Raw genomic sequence first — 15,504 nt, 5'->3', positions numbered from 1 at the left:
CTTCTAATAGAGTCAATCAAGCCAAAATCATATGGTGACACTTCAGGATTATCATGGAGGGAATTAAAGTAGTGGTTGGGTTTGAGGTTCCATTCAGTCCTCTGAGCCCAGAATGTACAGGAGGGCCATGAAAACACCAAAATGAAGTGGCATCAGTCAAAAGAAGCAGGCAAGAAAAGGCAAGGAAGCAGTAATAGGAAGCAGGAAAGTCGAAATGGTGTTCTAGTGAGTAAGGTACTCATCTGCAGGAGTGGCATCTCAGGGAGGAGGAAAGGGAAAATTCAAATGTGCAAGCATCCTCAATTTATGATTCTCCGAGATTCTACACTTGTGACTTGAGACAACTCCTTGAGCTGCCCTGATGGTAACTACCCACCCTGTCTTCTAAATATCCCTACTCCCTTATAGGAGCTTCTGTAACTTTCGGGACTTAGTATAATGGTCTTATAAGGGACAGCCACACATAGTTGTGGAACCACATACAGAGATTCCAGGTCCTTAAGTCCCTGTGAGCTCAGGTGATTCTAAATGGGGACGCTTGGGAATTGCAGTGCAGGTGGACCTAGAATCATCCTTTGAGGCAATGTTGTTTTGGAAGGTGTGTAGTTCAGTTTGCAACTTAACTTCTACTGCTGCCTGTGAATTTTGTAGTTGTCTGAGGAAAGAGATACTTCAAGGAAAATCTCAGGCTACTCATGCTAAACATTGGATTCCTAACTAGCCTTTACTACCAGTGAAACAAAAAGGAGTACAATAATATTTTTCTGGAAATGTGAGGGGTTTTTTTGGAGGGTACTTATTTTATGATAATAAAAGATTTTCTTAGATACTCCTTCCCTTATGAGTGACTAAATTCCAAAGCCCCAAAAGGTCAATAACCCTGAAAGAAAATGTTTAGAAACACTTGTGTCATGCCATTGTCTGCAGCCCACTGAAGCACTCACATCACTGATAGAGTAACCCGTTTGAATGGAGTCCCTGGTAAAGCCACTAGAGTGTCAATCAAATCAGAGTGATTAGAGCCTTATATCATTGTTCAACAACTAAAAATAAAACCAGCATGTCTTTCCTTTTATACTCTGGCATGGACAGGTTCTTATATTGAAAGATTTTGGCTGAGTGTGCTTATAATATCAAGGAATTATTTTTTTAAAAAAACAGAATTCAATGGAGAAAGCATCTCTAGATACAACTACTTCTGTGGTTCCACTCAGAGATCCTGAGTTCAGATCGTGTCTTATTCTCATCCCTTGCCTTTGATCCTCTCTGTGTTTCCATTAGAATTCTAACTCTGTCATCTTATTTTCCTGCTGAAACTCCTTTTGTTGTATCTGCTTGACCTCACACCCTGACCCTTTATCAAGCCTGAAGAACTATAACTGGACTATCACTAACCCACTTGACCTTCTTCTCCTGTGATTCACATGGAAAAAGTGAGTGAAATCAATAATTGTTGCTTGTTTTCATATATCATTGATTCATGAAGCAGACTTACCATGAAACTAATTGTACTTAAACTTCAGGGCCCTCATTTGTACATGCCCTTTCCAAGAACCAGAGACAGCTGTAGCAGTGTGTTCATATGACCACGTAGTTTCATAATAGTTGCAAAGAAAGGAATTTTGAACACTCTTCCTAAGACTGCTGTCCCCTTCCACCTGGAAGCTCCTACCTCCACCCCCTCTGGTATGACAGAGTTTGTGTGGCTACAGGAAGTTTGCGTATGTAGGTGAGGGGAAGCCAAGTCAGAGATACATTTAGTTTGGATAGACACATATTTTTGTTGTTTGTAGTTTAGAAGATATATTTGAAGAATGCAGTCACATCTGTGATTCAAGGTAGAATGTTGGGAACTTGCCTGCCTGCTATCAGAAGCTGTAACCCCCACCAAGGCTAAGGCTGAGGGAGTGGCCTTGGACCATAAGCCACCAAGGAGACAAAAGCTTATCTCCCTGGCAGGAGCGCTGCTTCTACTGCTACATTCATAACTGAACCCCAAAGCTTGGTCGGTTAGCCAATGATGGGTAAGATTCCCCAAGGGGGGAACAATCTAAGACAGGCATGATCACGTGGAGGCCCCCAAGAAAGGACTTTGGGGGCTACAGCAAAAGGGGGTGATGGACCCTCACTCCTCAGCTGTGATATAGCCTGAGTCCTCATTGTCTGGGAGAAAATCTCCTTATCCCTTAGCTGCCTTACTTCCCTTGCTCCACCTAAGCCTGAAACAATGACAGGGTGGTGCAGCCCTGTGATGAAAAGGGCGGGTTCCCCGGGTGATCAGGCCTAAGAAAGAAGATGTAAAATCCTGTGAAACCTGCTTTGTTAGAATGCTCTCAGTTGAATGAGAAGGGTCCAAGGAAGAAGTAAGTTTGTTCCTCAAAGTTTTACAGCTCTTTGACCCTGACTCAAAATAGGTCCTCAGACTTCCTTGTTATCTATTGTTTGATCCTGACATCCTAGCAATGAGTAATGAGCTTTTACCTGAATTCTTATTCAAACGAAAGCAAAAAAAGCCTCTCTGAGGGGGAATGGGGCACTCTCCCCACTAGGGAGGGTGGCCAAGCGGTGCGCTCCTCACAGAAGGAGTGGCCATGGCACCCTCCAGGAGAGAGGGTGGCCAAGGCGCTCCCCACATGAGGAGTGGCCCTGCTGTTCCTATTCCCCCACAGGACCCGGTTGTCTCTGTGTATGTTTTTCTCGCGTGTTGACAAACATCCGCAGCCAAGATGGATACTGCTGGCCGGTATCTTCCACAGTAGAACTTGCTTCTAGAAGTTGCCCACTGGGCCAGTTTACCTGGTGTTATGTCACAAAGGTGAAGGGCTTGAGGTCCTGTCTCAGTGTGAACAGGTCCCACAGCATCCATCAGAGGACAGATGTGGACAGTTAAGGAGAAATAAGGTTGGAAGTGTACAGAAACAGAAGTGGTCTGTGATTAAGTCTTCCAAACAGCAGATGTGTGAAATGGTAAGCATAGGGTTCAGTTCTTACTGATATCAAGTCTAAGCATAAGTTCTCTCCTGTCAGGAATAGTCTGACAGGAGAGAATAATAAATAAACACAATTACAAATATACTATATATATGTAATACTTTAAAGAGATCATGGAATTCATTAGAATATCTTGTATGAGAGCACAAACCTAAAGCACTACTAGAAACAGACAGTAAAGCTAACTGTGAAGAATTGTGTTTCCTGCACCTCAGTGATCAGCAGTAAACATCAAATTAATTGTGCTAAGGGAAAGACTAATTTGTCATTATGCTTTCTCTATGGAAAATGGTATCACAACATTATGGTTAACTTAAAACTAATATAACAGTCTAAAAGTTGTAGGAAAAAAGTCTTTAGATTGTGTCTCAGGCATTTATTAAAATTTTAATTACCTTTCTGGAATTTGTATGGTTGTGCTATTTGTCAGCCTTTTAAAATTTGTGATTTATTATGATTTCTTTCCTCATTCTAAGCATATGTTCATTTTGTACCAAATTATGTATTTGTGCTTTTATATTCTTTTCCTGCAAGAGGTCTCTAAACTGGAAGCTTTAGGTTGACAGTCACTTTGGGCCAGGAACCAGGGTTCTAGGAGTGCTCCACAGCATGCCAGTTTCATGGTATGTTGCAAGGCTGTTTTGAATGTCTGGTAACACAATGTAAATAGGAATACATAATTATACAAATTCCAAAATTTTCTATGGCACCTAAATCCTGGTATTGGTAGATCTTTGGTTATTCCCACCATAAGACATGGCAAGGGGCCCACTGAAGTTTTAAACAAATGTGCCAGTTTTAGTGGCAAATGTTAAGTCCTTACCAAATGATGCCAAGTAGACCTGTTTCTCATGTAGAGTGCAATCCACTTTTTTGGTACAGAAATCAGTTACTGTGAACTGGTGACTTACTTTCTGTCTCTAATTATAACTGTCAGGAATCTGTCGGCATTTTGTAGGAAAAATCAAGACTGCATGATTCTGTCTTACAGAAATGAGAGGTGTGAAAATACATGGAAAGAAAAACCTGATAGGGAGAAGATTAGGCTCTACAGCATTTCATAACATTAGGTCATTTTCCCTGTTGAAGCTATCACTTGCATGTGGGTGTGCCTATGATGAGAATAAAATGGAGGTGAAGAGATGAAACAGAGGAAATTCATGGTTGATGTGAAACTTTCCAGTGAACCATGCTCCCTACCAACGCTCCATCTTTAATATCCTGCTGCTTTCCCAAACCACAGTGATTCCGCAGCAGCTCTGACTGTAGTCTGTGCACACCAGCACCAGCTGACATCAGCCACCTTATGGCTCTCTCCACAGTTCTGTAGTTTTTAAATCTCCTCTCTGGGTAGTTATTTCTTGGTATTCTTTTCTGCATACTCGGAGGTAGTTGGTGGTACTTATATTTGCATGTCTTTTGTCACTTGTACTTAGTTGTCTTGAAATCTCAGGGAAGTCATATACTCCTTAAGAATAATCACACTTTTTCCCCTTCAGTAACATCACACAGCATCTCTATAATGTTAGGGGGCTTCAATCTACTGTGCCACTAACAAAGCTAAATAAGATGGCAGATGCTCCTGATAGGTGAAGTCACAAAAGAAGGGGAGAAAAAGAGGTCATTAGGATAGCAATAAATAAAATGGAAAAGCAAAGAGAAAAGAAATGCATAAGTCAACATGATAACCTGTTGCAAATAAAATAAGTTGCCCTTCAGGATCTCAGAGTTGTGAGATTCCCAGAAAGAAAAAGAATTCTTTCTCCCTGCACTTCCCATTCCCATATTCCCACCACAAGATTTAATCTCTTCAAGGAGATCTACAAAAGGCCTTTCCCCTTTGTAAATACTACAGTGCCTTATGAGCTCTGTTCATTTCTAACCTGGCTTCTCAGGACTTTTCCAGCTCTTTTCTCTATTCTACATACTACTTTCAGGTTAACTTTCCCAAAGTACTTCCCTGTTCATTCTACTCCCTTGTAGAAAGTGGCTTCCCATTGACTACAGCAGTCGCTGGTTTACACTGAACAAGAGTGCAGAGATCACCATGATGTCGTTCCACCACATTCTTGCTTAATCTGTTTAACTTTACTGCCTCCTCCAACTTAAACTGGACTAATTCCTATTTCTTGCATTTCCTGTCTCCACTGCCATGCCAGGCTTTGCCCTTCATCTGCTTGATATAGTTTCTGTGTCTATGTTGTAGACAACCTCATTATTCAGGTGTCATCTGAAACGCTACTCCCTCTAATAAGTATTTCTTCTTTAAACCTCATCTGTTGGTCTCTCAGGCCACTAAGCACATGGTATCCAGCGTTGGAGTTATCTGCATTTTATTTCTCTAGGAAGACAGTAAACTCTGTAAGGGTAGGGAGTGTTGTAATAATCTTTGTGTCAGTGATTTACAGAATACCATGCAATTATTAGCCATCGATTAATATTTATTTTTTAAAGTTAACTGTGAAACATGAACCAAGTGACTGGGGCAACTCAGGCAAAAAGAGGAAGCTCTACCAATTGCTATATAATTTTTAAAAATGACACACATATGAACAACCAGAAGGATGAAATAGGAAGAGCTAAGGCTGCCTGAAAATACTTTGTCCGGATTCATTTCATGTACATTCCTAAAGGTCACCCCTAATCTTCTGATAATTTTTTCCACCCCTCTTAGCTTGCCTTCCTTCTCTTCCAAATCCATTTAGCAGAGATTTCACCCTTACAAGCACTTGAGAGGTCACAGGAATGTCCCTGACAGGCTGATTTGCTGTAGTACCCTCTACCCCTCAGCACTGAGGTAACCTTGCTGAATCTGATGTGATAATTTTTGTATCCAGTTGATATGCTCAACAAAACATCGTTCATCTTGAATGGCTCCTCAGCACAATCCAAGGTCAGGAAGGCCAGAGGCTCTGCCATGGTTTCCATAAGAGACCAGTGCTGCATATTTAGCTGACCTAATAAAGCAGCAGTATAGCCTGGAAAAGCAAAAACTTCACGTTGTGATTGGCTTCAACCTTCTCTTCCAAATCCTTTACCACATAGAGCAGATTTACTATGAAGTGAAAGAAATTTGGCTGCCATCTCAGGGCTTCACATCCGTACAGGCCATATAAATTTGTTCAGACCAGGGTGATGTGTTTGTAATATCGTATTCTTGTTCTTCAGGCACACCCCTCCTTCCAAGTTATAGAAGCTTCAAGCCCCACAAAACATGAGTCTCCCTAGCTCCCAGACCTTCCTCTATGCAAGGTCCTACTGTTGCTCCTCCTCTGGATTGACAGCAATTGCACTAATAGGAAAGAGTGCAATGAACCTTAAATCTTTATTTTGATTGGCCAAAAGTCCCCATGGGCTTCTTTTTCTTTGCCTTTTACTCATTTGTCAGGGCAAAAGCAAAACAATGATAATGGATTCACATTTTCATAAGGTAACAATTAGACAATATCTGTTTTCATTTTGACTAGAAGCAAAGCAATGATTTGTATTCCAAATTAGGGAAATTATTTCCAAGTTATTATATTAAATTTAACATGAAAATGATACATACATCAGACCACAGGACATAGGAAGGACAGACAAGGACAAAATATAAATGCTATTATAAGTGTTGATCGGGAGAAAACACATACAATATATTTGACAAGAGGCTGATTTTCCTAAGAGCTGGGAGACAGTTCTCAGTGGGTCTTTTGTGTTTCTGCATATCTTATCAGTGAGGCATTAACTGCCTTTCTCAAAGAGCTATCTTTTCAAAGATGTATGTGTAATAAATAGCCTTGGAAGAAACAGGTAGTATCTCTTTCTCAGCAAAGAGCAAGTATGCTTATGGCTTGGGGTTCTTTCTTGCAGCACAATCCACTGCACCTTCTGGACCCATCTGGACACCCCTCAGGGCCTTGGAGGCAAGGGGAACTGATGCAAATGTGCTAATGCTCATGATGTCCCCCTGTGTTGTAAGAAATGATGCCCTATGTCTCTGGTCCAGTATCCACAAAACCATAGCAGACTAATTGGTAGCTTGCAAGCAGGGTAACACTACAGATCTTCACAGCCCTTGACACTGTTACACTATGAGCTTATGTAAGTTAACAAATGATAACACAGCCAAATAGAAAAGCAGATAACTAATGTAATGAATATTTAGTAGAAAGTAAATATAACTGTATTTTAATATCTTTATATCTTGACTACTGAGAAAATATAAAATAAAAATAATATTGATCATTGTGTATCTTCAAATTGTCAAAAGCTAAAAATAGCAATGAGTCAGAATAGAGAAGAGAGATGGAGAAAGAGGTACTTTCCTGCATTGCTAGTAGATGTAAAAAGTAGTTAAAGAGTTTAGGAAAAGTTGTAGCTACTTATACCTATTTGGCTAGCATTTTGGAATGTATCATGGGAATAAAGTACCTACTATGTATGCATGCCTGCCCTTCTCTAGATAGATAAATGTTTTACACACACATACACACACACATATATATGTTAGTGTATATAAGTGTGTACACATATATAGACTGTAGTAGCCTCGTTTGTCAGAGAAGAATCTGGAAACAAATGGGTGCCCTCTAATACAGGAATGTTTAGATATAGATGGTTTATCCATACTGTGAAGTGGGAAGCAATTATGAGAAATGTGTTGGATCAGAATGTGCTAATTTAAAAGAATGTGCATGAGATATCAAATAAAAACAAGCAAAATTACAAATGTAATATAAGAAGTGACTCCATTCTTATATTATTTTTTAAAAGATTTTATTTATACTTTGGCTGGCATAGCTCAGTGGATTGAGCGCGGGCTGTGAACCAAAGCATCACAGGTTCGATTTCCAGTCAGGGCACATGCCTGGGTTGCAGGCCAGGTTTCCCCGGTGGGGGCCATGTGAGAGGCAACCACAGACTGATTCTCTCTTTCTAAAAATAAATAAATAAAATATTAACAAACGATCTTATTTATTTTTAGAGCAGGGTAAGGGAGAGAGAAATAGAGGGAGAGAAACATCAATATGTAGTTGCTTCTTGCATGCTCCCTAGTGGGGACATGGCCCACAGCCCAAGCATGTGCCCTGACTGGGAATGGAACAGGCAACCCTTTGGTTCACAGGCCGGCGTCAATCCACTGAGCCATACCAGCCAGGGCTCCATTCTTATTTTAAAAAGAATAAGCCATAATATATATTTACAGTTATCTTATTGTGGTGTCACAATAGGCAAGTAAGTTTTGAGTATATTGTCTAACTCCTAAGTGACTGCAAATTGACTTTCTTTCCATGTGCAAGAAACTAACAGCTTATACTGAGTTAGCATCTCAATGTCAACAGCAGCTTGGACCAGGGTAGAGTTTAGTTTGGGAATCAGACAGAACAGCGCTCCCATTTTGACTGGAGAGAATATCAGCACAGTGAAATTAAACAAATCATTGGCCTTTCTTAGACTTAGCTTCTTTATCTGTAAAGATGGAAATAATAATAGTACCTATCGCACATACATGTAGAAAGTAATTTTCAGAAAATATATAACCCACCAGCACAGTTCTGCCATAGTTCAATGACAGCGTTGATGATGGAGCTGAACACTTACCGAGCATTTACTTTGTGATTGGACTCATTATATGGTAGCCTTTTTTTCTTTTTTCTTGTCTTTTTTAAATAGTAGATTGCTCACCTAGCTGCCTGTAAAGGAGTGATGGTATCTCATATTTTTTTATTGTTTCTTTACGGTAAATGGCAATTGAACCAGTGCCTTTGGGTGCCCTTAAAGCAGTATTCACATTGTTAGTGTTGCTTACTTTAAGTGAGGGCTATTAGAACTGCAGCCAGTAGATGGCTTAATGCATGAAGGAAACCGCTAGCAATGCAGCTTGGGGAATATTAGCATGTTTACAATTCACCAACTAAAATAGTGGTTTTATTTTACAAATGAAAAATGATCAGCCCACACCCTTCTTAAACTGCAGTTTCATGTTCAAATGAATACACCAATCTCCCCCGACCCTGTAAAGAAAAAATTTAGAGGCAGTCAGCCAAGTCTTCATTGCAAGAACGTCAGAAAAATGATCCAGCTGAGCTACTTTTCGTCTGCTTAAATTTCTCACTACAGAGCATTGCAGCAAAGGAGCTATTTATAGGTCCTATGTCTCCTTTAAATCCTAAGCTTGTAGGGATCCAGTTAGATTGGGAAAAGTCCTGTTTTGTTCAGGATTGCATAGGCTGCCAGCAGAACAAGGTTTTGGATTAATTGAGAGTCTGATTACTCTCCCTGAAACTATTCAAGTATTAATGGTTTCCCTGTCAGCATTTAATGAACATTTTCTCTGGATTAATAGTCTCCATTGCTTTGTTCATTTACTTGTAATTTTTGATCACCAATTTAGGTAAGATGTGTGTATTTGTTTCCAAGGCCATTGGGATGACAGCTGGAGAGGACAATGGAACAATTAATGTAACTAAAAATTCAAACCTGGAAAGCTGACAAGCTAAGAAATGAACATAAAATGCCCCCTGGAAGCCATGTGTCTCAGGGTGCTGAGATTGCTGCAGAAACCAATTGAAATCTTAGAGAGCCGCAGCAATGCCACAGGCGCTGTCTCTGTACTTGCACTACCTATAGCAGAGCCGGGCTCCTAGCCCCAGGGGTGGAGAAGGGAACAGAAAACTCCAGACCAAAATGTATCAGAGTAAGACATTAATTAAAACATTCATTTTATGCTGGAAACAAGCTGTAGATTCATTTAAGTGCCAGGGCTTCCATTAAAACTTTTCTAAAATTAACATACACTTGACGCTTTATTTCCTCTAAGACAGAATGTCAGCGTCTGGGGATGGAGTGTCCTTTCTGTTTTATTCACAGCCCTCAACCCCTCGTCAAATGACAATTTCAATATCTGCAGGAAGGAAAGGTGTGTATGTGCACAGAGAGCTAGAACATTTCTTACAAGGAGCTGAGGTGGTCAGCAGAGATTTCAAGGCCAGATGTGCCTTATCCCATTTTGTGGGGACTCTGAGATATATTAGATGGTCTGTGAAAGGTATTACGTTTCAATAAATGGTTGGCTTTGGGAGTATACCATCTAAGATTTCTAGGGGAAATACTACAATAATTAAGGGCAACTTTTAGTCTCTTTTTTGGATTGACAAATAAAATAAAACCTCAAATCTTTAATTTCAAGATAAACGGTTTAATTAGTTTTTAAATACATGAGGTTGTAAGGTGCTTGGGGAACAGAGAAAATTTGTGTGCTGTGGTGCAGGTGGAAACACAAGCAGAAGAAGAACTAAATGGTCAGAGAAATCAGTCAGTGAAATAGCATCACACAGCAGTTCACACTAGACTCCGGTGTGAGATAACACTACATATCTGTTCTTAGACAACTTCTTTAGCCTGTGTGATGCCTTGACTTTCTCATTTATAAATATGAATAACAGTAGTACCTTTCTCGTAGGGTTGTTGGTGGGATTAAACTATTGAATTAATAAATATAAAGCTCTTAAAAATATTTCTGACACCTATTAAATAAATAAATCATAGCAGTCATTGGAAGGCAGGAAAAAATGTTGGGAATAAAGACAAATATCAAAATGGCCATTGCTTGTTATGTGTGCTGAATTGGTCTTGACTGACTTCCCAGAAGCAGAAGACAGCACTGTTGTAGCTCTCCCACCCAGGGAGGGGATGGCTACCCCAGTTCAACAGGCATTTGTGGGGAATGCTCGGCCACTCCCAAGAGTCAGTGGACCAGTAGCAGCCCTGGGCTCACTTGGGAAAGGAAGGGAGCAGTAGTTCTTAACCTGTGTTTTTCAGCAGTTATTTACTGTCTCACTCTCACAGCTGTGCTTCTAATGTTACAAAGCATAATGTTATATTTTTTCTTCAGTAGATAATGGGTTTGGTCAGTGTCTGCCAGAGTGAATGCTGACTTGAGCATACCCTACTAATTGGCTGAGAATGAGAGCCGATGTTTCCAGTGTAGAGGCACAGGTAGCAACCCCAAAGGGAAGTCAAGTATTTTCTTGCACTTAGCCTTTTGAGAAAAGCTCAGACAGGGCAGATTCAAACAGTGACAGAGCTAATGGGCAGCATGGTGCTTGTGTGAGGTATGTGAGGCCCTGCTATCTCATAGTTAAGATCGTTTGGTTGACGTGGCAGACTTTCTTGATGTTATTTGGAGATTTTTAATCCCCTCAAGTGCTTTTTCCTCATTTCTACCTCAATTCTAGTTCCAAAGAATGCCAGGAACAAAGCTGGGAATCACTGGACTGAATGCCAAGGATTTCAAGTGAGGTCTCTACATCACCAAGGGATCTTTAGCATGGAAATTTTCTGCGTGTGGATTGGCACATATGTTATCTTTCAGTTCTAAAACAGTGTATATGAGGTAGAGCCCTTTTCCAATATTTAGCCCCTCCTCCCAACCACTTACAAAAAAGGTTGAGGAAAGGAAATTAATTATAAATTATTTTATTACCATAGAAAGGCAGAGATTTGGGGATAAAAAGGGGGTGGGAAGATAGCTATTTTCTAAATTTCTCATATTAAGCTTTTGCCCAAGTAATTATTGGTTGGTAAGTAAATTAGAGATTTAAAAAAACATGCTTGTGCTCAACTGGTGAATTGCTATTAATTCTGGTAGACTAGACAATTCAGTCAATAGAAACTAATATTTCCACTTAGCAGTTATTTAAAAAATATTCATGGCAGACATTCATTAGATAAACCAGAGGCCTTTCATTTGCCATAATTTTGCAAAAAATAAATAAATAAATAAATAAACAAATAAAGTGATTGTGCTAAACATAATTACGGTTATTTTTTCTTCAATGAAAAGCTTTGTATTGAAATTTCTGTTCATATTCCAGGATCTAAATTTCTGTTTATGTCTGAAAAATTCAACTAAGTAATTGATCTGTTTCATTAATAGAAAACTATAACTCTACTGGTAACTTGAAATATATACATGGTGTGTGTGTGTGTGTGTGTGTGTGTGTGTGAGAAACATTTAAAAATGGAGCTATTTGCTACTTATAGCAAACAGAAAGACAGTAAGACTATACCCACTGATGATGTTGTTTTCAGAGCAAGGGCTAATGAGGCAGTAGGGGAAGGGACTTGAGGGAATGGAAGCTTTGATCAGACATCAGAGACCAAGGTTCTCAGTCCCAACTTAGAAATTTAACTGGAAACTTAAGCATGTCACTAAATTGCATTAAGTTTCAGATTTTACCTATGCAAATGAGAATGCTAATATCTCATCCAATCATTCCACTGAGCGTTGGTGAGGATTTAGAGATACAATTTTTATGAAAGCACTTTATAAATATATGGCACTATTCATTTAAGGATGATCTTTTGAGACCCTATTCTCTTTTGATATCAGTATTATATTCTCCTATTTTAAAATTTACTGTTTTATTGTATAAGGAATATATGAATATATTATCATCATAAAATACAATCATTACCATAATATAAAGAGAAGAAAATAGAAGATACTTGACTCACCAATCTCCAAATCTTCCTTTCTCTTTAATGGTGTCACTATAGACACTTTAATGACTTTTCTCCAGAAGTTTTTCTAAGCATATATAAATATATATGTATATATGTACATATATGAATGTACATGAAACATAGTTTCACATAATTGGGATCAAAAGTTTATTTCTAACTCACAAATTTATCTTTTTTTAATAGTATATTGCTTTAGTGGGGTAGAGTTGGCGGTTGAGACACCATGGTGAGGAATGAAATCAAAGGAATACAAGTGCTGGAAGCAATGTTGAAGTAATAATATATAAAATAGATAATTGCAATAACTTTCTTAAGAGAACTGTACTCATGGAAGAAAAACCTTTAGTTGCTGTTGTAGAAAACATCTGTATAAAGTAGAAACTGGTTTCAATAACATTAGTAGAGAATACATTCTAGAAATTGGAGGTAACTGGAGATGATTATCCTGGCAGCAATTTTAGAACAGTCTGAGATGGTTAGGCTGAGAACAATACCTAAGGAGGATGAAAGCCTTGTCTGTGGGGAATTTTGGATGATACCTGGAGAAATATTACACTGTGCATAAACTGAATTGAATTGTTGTCCCAAGTGTTGTAAGGTTTCACGTAGTAAAAGTTTTTTCCTATGTGCACTTCTATTTCACAGCAAGAGAGGCATAAGATACCTAAACCCAGAAGAGAGCATCCATGCAAGATATCTAATTCCTTGATATAATAATGCATACAATTCAAAACGATCGCACCATCATTACATCCAGGCCTTTCTGCAACTGCTAGGTGGTGGTTATGGAAAGCACAGCCCCCAGTATCAATATGTGAAGAGCAGCCACCACCTTCTTCTATGCGTGTTCTCTTTCTGTTTTTCTTCATTTGTCTCTGCTGTTGTTGCTGCTTCTTAGCAAAACTGGTAAAAACAAAGTTTGTAATCATTGAACATAACAGTCTGGCAATCAAGATGTTAAAAACCTTCAGTCTTCTGGGGCAAAGAAAGCACTGTGCGACATCTAGAACTCTGGTTTACAAACAAGGTGGTCACAGACTTCCTTGGCTTGAAGACTTCCACAACTTTCCTGATCAGGTTGTCCTAGGAGGTCTAACTTCACTTTGTTTCAAAGCTAACATAAGAAAATTCTGGTTCTGGAGTAATGTGAATAGTCCAATAAATTCCATTTGATTTCATGCCATTCATTAAATACTCACAAGGCTTGAACATTGTGGCATCAATGACAGAATCTGGTATCAGGTCACGAATTCACTCTCACAAGTGACATCCTTTGCAGTAACACCATCTTTCATGTAGAACTGGTCCCTAACTGCTGGGTCAGGCTCACTCATCAGAATTTCCAGGGTTTCATCTGGCTGGCTGATTACCATACTCTCTGAAAAATCCAAAGTATATGAGTACCAACAGTCAGAATTCAGATGTCCCTTATAATATGCTGCTCCATTTGGGAAAATTGCATGAAGAAACTCTATTTCTTCCTAGAAATTCTGATGTGGGTGCCCGTGGTGAGAAGGCTTCATGGAATTCATACAAGAATGAAAGAAGCTTTGAACTGAGTCAAACTCACTGTAATCCCTAGCAAATTTCAACAGGGGAACCAGTGCTTTCAGCGAGAGGGTGGTACCACATGTCTTCAACATGAAATGTCTACAGGAGACAAACATGCTACACTCACTGAGTCCATAAGCTTCCTGCTTGTCAGTTTTGTCCCACTTATGATTGGACATTGCACATCCTTCAAAAGTATGTCCCACTTGGATCTTGGGATGGTGCAAAGATCCCCAGATCCTTGCTTTGCGCCTGGTTGCTGCCCAGAGAACCAAACCTCTAGTAGCTTCTTGGGCCCTTTGAAAAAATGTGCAACTTCCATCACCATGAGACTAGCAAGCAACCAGCAACCACAGAAAATCAATTAAATTAAATCTCTTCTCCCATTGCTGCTGGGGATTGTTCCAGCTGTTACTAAAGTTCAGGTTCCTTTTTTTTTTTTGCTTTAATTTTATAGTAACTTTTTAAAAATAGAATTAATAAAATTCTCCTGGCTCTTTTTGTGTACTAAAGTTGAATGTGAGTCTGTTGGAAATAGAAGCTGGTACAGTTCAGTCTCTTGCTGTCTGCCTTTTCCTTATTAGAGAGAACAGAGCGAGTGCTAGCTAATGTCGCCAGCCATACTGCGGAAGCCCACAAACTTATCTTATTGAAACAAAAGAAGGGTTTTCCCTCCCTTTTTTCCCTAAGAAATATGTGACATAATTAGCACTACAGCAACGTCAGGTAGAAGATGGATTGTGAAAGGTTAAAGGAGTGTCTGAAAGGTGGGATGGATTTTGTATTTGAACAAGGATGAAACTCATATACAAATGAATGCATTTCTGTTGTAGTTATGAAACCCCATTGTGTTAACAAATGGGAAATAACACCTCATGGCAGCCAATCTAAACTATGCTCTATGTGATGAGTACCACTGGCAGATATGCCAAGATGTACAGATTCTCAGTGTGATCACATAGATTTCATTGGTCATGAGGAGGGTAAAGCATATGATTGTACCAAAAACGATGACAATGCTGCCAGCCCAGAAATCACAGCTCAGGCTCCATGATAGCAGACTATCACACCTGCCACTTGACAGGTGTGCACTAAAATTTATGAAAAGCTTTTCTAGCCAAGCCATCGGGCTCCCAAAAAGAATGGTGGATGCCTTGAGCCTTGACATTTATTACAGCTTTGCCAGCATATCTGTCTTGTAGAGTGTGATTTGAAAAACGATATGTCCAACCATGATCTTAATAAGCTCATTTGTTCTAGGATCTCATTGTATTTGTGCTTGCTGATAGAAGATGAGAGGGCCAACAATATAAATAACAGAGGCTTCCTTGTGAAATGGCTCTACTTATTTCAATATGGAGACAGTCTGACGTTCAACACTGCCAGTTGCCCATACCTGAGAGGAATTGCAGCACTGCGTTGAAATGTTTCACATTGAAGGCTCCAGTGCTT

General features: G+C 39.4%; 1 pseudogene; it reads right to left on the bottom strand.

Moving 5' to 3' along the window:
• Positions 1 to 12,995: 12,995 nt before the first annotated feature.
• LOC123814554 lies at positions 12,996 to 14,374 on the bottom strand (annotated as a pseudogene).
• Between the last annotated feature and the right edge of the window lie 1,130 nt (positions 14,375 to 15,504).

The sequence above is a fragment of the Phyllostomus hastatus genome, unplaced genomic scaffold, assembly GCF_019186645.2.
Source record: "Phyllostomus hastatus isolate PE091 unplaced genomic scaffold, TTU_PhHast_1.1 phas_contig_1, whole genome shotgun sequence".
Classification (NCBI taxonomy): Eukaryota; Metazoa; Chordata; class Mammalia; order Chiroptera; family Phyllostomidae; genus Phyllostomus; species Phyllostomus hastatus.
Note: the sequence above shows the minus strand (reverse complement) of the source record. Positions and strands in the feature narration are given on the sequence as shown.